Genomic DNA, 6,649 nt, shown 5'->3' with positions numbered 1-6,649 from the left:
TTTAATATAAAAACGACATTCACGTATCAAAGGTATCGATTCCAGGAGCTACAAGGAAAACAAAAATGTTCGAAAGATACAGTATGTATTTCTCAACTAAATCTTGGGAAGTGCCTCTCTAGTGAGAAACATGAAACTTTTGTGTGACTGAACAGAGAGTGCACCAGGTATCTAAATTGTTTCCTTGGGAATTGTGCAAAAGAAATAGCAAGTTATAGTAGAAAAATAAGTAAGAATACAGCCAGACGGACGAAGAAAATAAAGAGATTATAGATGTTATTTGCATGAATTTCAGTGTTCTTGAATAAAATACTTGAAACCCAGATACTTCTGGGTCAGCATTAGATCAGAGTCCTCACTCAATAGCTAAAGATCTGCTGGTCCTCAAATCCAAGTGGCCCCCCAAACCAAACTTCATCTTGGGAGAGAAGCTCACTAAATTACACCTAGCGACACCATCATGTAAGCGCATAATGATATAACTGGAGGCAAAAAGAAAATTGTTACTTTGACCCTTTTTCTAATTTCACACACACACACACACACACACGCACGCACAAAAAAGACTACACAACAGCCTAATGTGATTTTTAAAGTCACTTTATGGAACAAAAACTAGGACATTTACCACATGTTATCAGTGTTTATCTCTGATTTTGCTCATGATTTTCTTTATTTCCCAAGTTTTTTGCATGTTTTTAAGTTTATTTCTCCGAGAAACATTGTAATCAGAGAAACATTCTATCTTCTATGCGAAACCTGTTTGCCCTAGAGAAACTTTCATATGGTTCTACTTTCTATAATCATCTTGTATTTGTTTACTTGTTTTCTCTAGTAAAGTTGAAGTAATTTTTTGGTAGGGATTTGGTTTTTGTTTTTGTTTTTGTTTTCTTAGCATCTCTGTGCTCCAAATGGCCAGCATGCTGCTTAGCACAAGAAATTTCTCCATCTGTCGCATGAGAGAATTATTAAATACTTCACATTTGTTCCTTGTGCCAGTTGAATGAGACACTCAACAATCATTGTTTGCCAGACCAGGAAATGAGTTTTGCAATCCCATATTTTCCCTTTCCCTCATCACTTTTCACCTAGGATTTCCCTGTAACTGAAGGAGACATCAGTGACGTATATGTATTTCAACACCAAACTTTATCAGAATGTGTGTTTCTGTTAAATTGTTTGAGCAGCTGTTGGTGTCCATGATCTGCTGCAGTCTGGTCATTCTGCACCTTGACCAGAAAGTGCTGGAGCAGCTGCCATCTTGCCAGTCTTAGCAATCTGCTGTTTATGACTACCAATTTGGGGACTCTGTAAATTACAATTTTTTTTATCAACTTCCCCTGTTTGCAGAATGTTTGAAGTAGAAAATTTAAGGGGAGTGTATGTTCAAGTTAGTACTCTGCATTATTATGGAAACAAGTTATCCTTAAGGTAAAGTGGAAAAAAGCTAAATGAGATGTGGAAAAGATGCAGCATTAAGAAATATTCCTGCTTCTTGAGATTGGAAACTTTATAGTGTCCTTGAGTTCCATATCACATCCATCTTAAAATTTAAGAACAAAAATTATTTAATGGTAACTAGACTTGTGGTAGTGATCATTCTGTAGTGTATACAGATGTTTAATTATAATGCTCTGTACTTGAAAAATATATAATAAATTATTTAAAGCTATGGTATAGACATACAGTACATGCTACAACAAGGATGAGTTTTGACAAGATTATGCTAAGTGAAGAACACAGACACAAAAGGACAAACGTGTAATTTTACTTACCTGAGGTCCCTAGGATAGGCAAATTCATAGACAGAAGCTGAAATAGCAGTTGCTGAGGGTTGGAGGAAGAGGGAAATACTGAGTTATTCTTTAATTGTACAGAGTTTCTGTTTGGAATGAGGAAAAAGGGTTCTAGAAATGGTGACATTTGTACAATGTTGTGAACGTACTTACTGCCACCTAAAAATGGTTAAAATGGTAAATTTTATATTATATGTATTTTATCACAATAAAAAATGCAGTGGAAGATAAACGAATATTTAAAGCTAATATGCTACAAATTATTACAAATTACAACTTTTAATTATTAAATATTGTTACTTCAGCACCTCCTAGAAAGTAGTTAGAGTATCTAGCACAGTGAACTATGAGGAGAACTTAAAATAATAATTACTTAAGTTATTTAACAATAAACCAAACTGGGCTTTATGCAGGTAGTGATCATAGACCAGACTGGAGAAAGTAAGGAAAACCTACTATGTTCACGGACTGGCATATTCTTCCTTAAAATTTTTTTGTGATTTAAACTACTGTTTCTATACTTAATTCACTTGTATGATGTAGTAGACAGTATTATCGCTCATCAATATCTGATTCTCCACCAACTTACAGCACATCGAAGACTGTAAGCCCCTTTAGAGAGTACTCAGTGAATTAGTCCTGGCCAGTACGCTTTGGGTTAAGTGGTGACTGTCATTTCTGGACCTAAGCTTACAAGACCAGATGCACTGTCACATCAGCCAAAGAAGCCACATGTTTCAGATAAAGGAGCAGCTACAGGTCATTCTCTGTCAGCCTAGATCACTGAGTTGCCTTACGGGAAACAGTGGCCAGAAAAAGCCCCAAATCGGCAAAAGACTTTGCAATGACCACAAAGTAAGTTGCCGAGATTCTGGAATTGTTTGTTAATATAGCATAAGCCTAACTAATCCTGACAAAGATAGACATTGGTAACTGTAGTTGGGTGCTACTCAAAGAACTGAAAACGTGCTGGTAGCTTAGCAGTTGGTTGGGATACATGGAAAACTATTGGAGGCTAGAAACATGGCAGTTTATGCAGTGGTAAAAAAATTTAATATAACCTTCACCCACAGCAACCTGGGAGGCAGAAAATGTACCTAATGAATTTTGAGCTAGGGAAAGAAGTTGAAAAGTAAGACAGTGGAGGGTGCTATTGGATGCACAGGACAAGGTATTACAAGAGTGGAACTCAGAAAGGAATGGTTGATTTATAAAAGCTGAAATGAGGGAATAGAGGCAACCAGAATATTTGAGCCTCACATGTTTGTGTTTTTCAACTTCAAGCAATAGGAGATAAAGTTGAGAAAGACTTTAAGTGACAAAGGATCAGTAAAACTCAGCCTTGCAGCAAAGATCACAACTAAGGGTGTAAACGTCATAGTTACTTTGGAAATTTTCAGTGGGCTAATTAAGGATCTAATTAAGGTAACCTTAATTTTGTTCCTCACTTGGAAAAAAAAAATAACTGAGGGTGAAAATGTTTCTCCCATCACTGTATGTACACAGAAGTTACCTGCCATAAGGACAGGAAAGAGGTATGGAGGTAGGAAATCAAAGAAATATAGCCAACCCAGGAACTAGTTGTCTCAAAAAAATGTTATGATTACTGGCATATAAATCTGACTGGAAACAAGGAGGCCCATAAAGCTTTTAAGAGCTGTTCTGGAAAAGAAACCATAAGCCTTGGCTAACAGAACTTGTGACTATTCCAAACTTAAAAAACAAAACAAAACAAAAAAAAACTTCAGCCCCAAAATTACCTAGAAAACAGACTGGAAAAAAAAGCTGTGCACCTCCAAGGATGGCATATTCCTCAACAGCCATTCAGACATAGCCAAGGAAGCTAATAAAAAAAAAAAGATTCTTCCAAAGGGTGAAGTCTGGAGTCACAGAGAACAATGGAGAATGGAGTTCGTAGAGAACAGAGGAAAGGTCTAACAATTAACATTCCCTTCACCCAGGGTAAGAGACTGACAGTACCTCCATTCTTCCCCTTTCTGAAAGAGAAGGTTTATTGTGGTTATAGTTCCACCGGTTTCACCACTACACAGTGTTTAGAAAACAGAGCGTGACCTTTTGCTTCCTAGGTCTCCAGACCACTGGGAGCAACCTCCAGACCTGGCATAGCACTTCTAAAGAGCCTAGTCTTGGAGAATAACCCTTTACCTGGATGGTACTTTGAGGCTGTATCTCTTGAAAAGGGAGTCACTGTGTTCCACGTGTGGAAGGAAGAGCTGAGCTTGGTAGACTGTGAGAGGCTGGTGCCCTCACATAGCCCGTTCTTCTTTTCTTCTGGGCCCCAGGAGACTTGCTCTTTCCTACCCATCCTCCCTTGCAATTAAGCTGGGCCATATGACTACATCTGGACAATGGGTTGTGCATGACACATCCAGCATGAAGAATTTGGTTGCTCGTGCAAGACCTTTTGGTGTTCTCTTCCCCTGCCATGGGGAGAGGCCTGGTGTTAAAATGATAGAGCCAGAAGACAATTGGCTGGGATTAGAGAGTCACCCGTTGGAAAAACAGTTGCCTTTGCAGATTGCCCAGACTCACAGTGGACTTTGGATGAGGAAGAAATAAACTTTTGTTGTGTTAAGCCATTGGAATGTAGGGTTATTTGTTACTGCAGCATCACCCAGTCTATTCTAATACATATGGAAATGCAAACATATTAGATGCTTGAGTACAAATTAAAAATTATGAAAATAGTTTCAGGGAGTCCATGTATCTCTGAAATTACATACAAAAATCTGGGGCATATATTTTTCTGAGAAAATATAAATGTCAAGACTTCCCTTTCCAGTCTCTATATCGCCATTAGCAGGAGTGACGAGAGGGCCCCAGAATTAAAAGCCTCCACTTCCTTCCCCCAACACTTACAGCTTCTTTTGGGACTATCAGGACTAATACCAGACACCTTTTATCCCTAGAACATCCTTCATCCCTTGGACCTTAATTCCCATATGGCTTGCTGGATAATGTTGCTTGATTTTTTTCCATTTCACTTACCACTTGAAATATCTTTTCCTTACTCTTCACTTCTTAGAAAGTCTATTTCCTCACTTCTTAGAGCGATTTCTATCTCCTGTGTTCAGTGCTATATCCCTAATGCCTACTACACAGCAGATACTGAATAAATATTTATTAAATTACTGAACAAATGAAAGATGATCTATAACTTCCATCATAATCCTGAAGAGCTTCATGACCCAGATCTTCAAGACTCAGAAAAGGTTAAATACAAACACGTAGACAAAGTATTTCTTAATGAATTATCCTGCCTAAATAACTCAAACATTTTGAGAAATATCTGAAAGGATGAAGACTCACCCTTGGGAGATACTGAATGAAACAGGCTCATGAGATATTTTATTCTGAAATAATAAATTTCTAAAATATGAAGGATATTTTGAATATAGCTCAGGAAGCAAATACAGTGTTGATACAGAAAGTATTCTGTCCATAATGTGCACTGAAAAAACTCCAGGACAAAGCTTGAAACAAAGTAAATAAGAATTTAATATTTATTATGCATGTTTATACAGTAACATCAAAATAATGCTTAATAAGTTACATAGCTGTTTTCCAAAAAACTGCAAAAAAAAAAGTAAAGATAAAATAGTAGGAATGATATATAATCAATGTTATTCAAAATTAAAAATATAGTCATCTATCTTTTAAACAGATTTGAATTAATGGACTTCTACATGAACTAAAACATTTTAAATATCTAAAAATAGTCTTTCTTACTGGAATAGATAATATATAAAGAATCACTTTTATTGCACATATCTGGTTTAGGCTTATTTCATCAAGGTAACATGCAGACAAATAAGTTATCAGTATGAATTTAAGAAAAGTAGGCAAGATACTATTTTATACCTTAAAAATTAGATGAAGGTGATACATTTCACAGCTTAATCTTCAGGAAATTTTGTTTGGATATTGTATAAAATCACTGACTAAAGTCACGCAGGAGAACTAAGAGCTATTAAATACATCGTAGTAAAACAGCTTTGTTGGTGCATTTGAAATAAGAAAACAGGTATCAACTACTCTTAGAACTGACACCAACTACCACTCTCCCTGGCCACCCAAAAAGGTGGTCTTCACATCAATTTAAAAAACATTAAATGACAAAATCTTAAATATAAACATATATTTGTTATGTCAAAAATATTCACATAATTGGCATATAATCAAAAATTCATCATTTTAAATATGGAAAAACTAGGGGAAACCAAAGTTAGATATACACTGTAAGCCAGTTTCCAAATAAAGCTAGTGAAACTTGTTTTACTTCTTAAATTCCTTTGGCCAAATGCTATGGTAGTTGTTCTGAGGATCTATAAACATTCTCACTGACTTGTACTGTTTCCTGAGGTCATCTGGAAGCTACTGTTATTAAAGGAGCTTCACAATTTGGTATCCCTGCAAATGTGCTTTGGAAGTATTCAAAATAAAAACAAAAATTTAAATGTAGAGCCAGTAATTTAACATACTTTCTCTATTACTAACCCATCTTTAGGAATTCTTGGGTATCTAAAGATCAAATTTATTCCATCACCAACAGACCTGAAAAAGCAAAACATTCATAAACTCTAGGCCATAAAAAAACAGATTTTTGAATTAACTCGTTTAATGTTGTGGAAATGAAAATAAAAGTATCTCACTACTTCTAGAATAATATCGAAAACTTATATAGACCTCTTCATTTTAAAACATGTTAAAATAATGCCTGACCCTTAGTAGGTATTCAATAAATATATCCTTAATAAATAAATGTGAAGTTAAGCATAAAAACTACTGTAGTACTTGAGTACTGAGGTTCAAAAGCTACAATGTATCACTCA

The sequence above is a fragment of the Camelus dromedarius genome, chromosome 6, assembly GCF_036321535.1.
Source record: "Camelus dromedarius isolate mCamDro1 chromosome 6, mCamDro1.pat, whole genome shotgun sequence".
Lineage (NCBI taxonomy): Eukaryota > Metazoa > Chordata > Mammalia > Artiodactyla > Camelidae > Camelus > Camelus dromedarius.
Note: the sequence above shows the minus strand (reverse complement) of the source record.